Source organism: Poecilia reticulata, linkage group LG11, assembly GCF_000633615.1.
Source record: "Poecilia reticulata strain Guanapo linkage group LG11, Guppy_female_1.0+MT, whole genome shotgun sequence".
NCBI classification, from domain to species: domain Eukaryota; kingdom Metazoa; phylum Chordata; class Actinopteri; order Cyprinodontiformes; family Poeciliidae; genus Poecilia; species Poecilia reticulata.
Genome location: NC_024341.1, coordinates 19,373,747 through 19,374,334, shown reverse-complemented (window position 1 = coordinate 19,374,334; position 588 = coordinate 19,373,747).

Sequence of the window (588 nt, the reverse complement as noted above, 5' to 3'; positions counted from 1 at the left end):
TACAGGTTTTATTGACTCAAAAATGTATCAGCAAATAAAAATAATTTCTTTATAGCTTTTTAAAAGTAGGTTTTACTGTTTTTATTTTTATTTGAATGTTTAGTGTCGAATAGAATTGAAGTAATGTACTGAATGTCTGTAAAGCAGTCAGTTACGTGAAGAGATTTTAAATAATGAGTGTTTTTTTTAATTTATCTGATTTTTTTCAAACACAACACACTTTCTGCTTCTGATTTAATCTGAAACTAATAAATATAAAATAGTGACAAAGGCAAATTGGTGAATAAAAAAAAATATAGAAAATATTGACTATTTTTTTCTTAGAGTTTGACTTTTACTAAAGTGCATTGAAATTAAATATTGTGTGATCAACGTTTGTGTTTAGTGAACTGTATCAGATTCCAGCTGCTGAACAAAGTTAACTGTCTGTTCAGACTGAGGGAGGTTTTTGTACGGTGATTTTTCACTGTGTGAACACGGGGCCACTATGATAACTCTGACAGTAATAAACTCCTGCATCTTCAGCCTGAACTCCACTGATGGTCAGAGTGAAGTCTAATCCATTTCCTGATCCACTTCCACTGAATC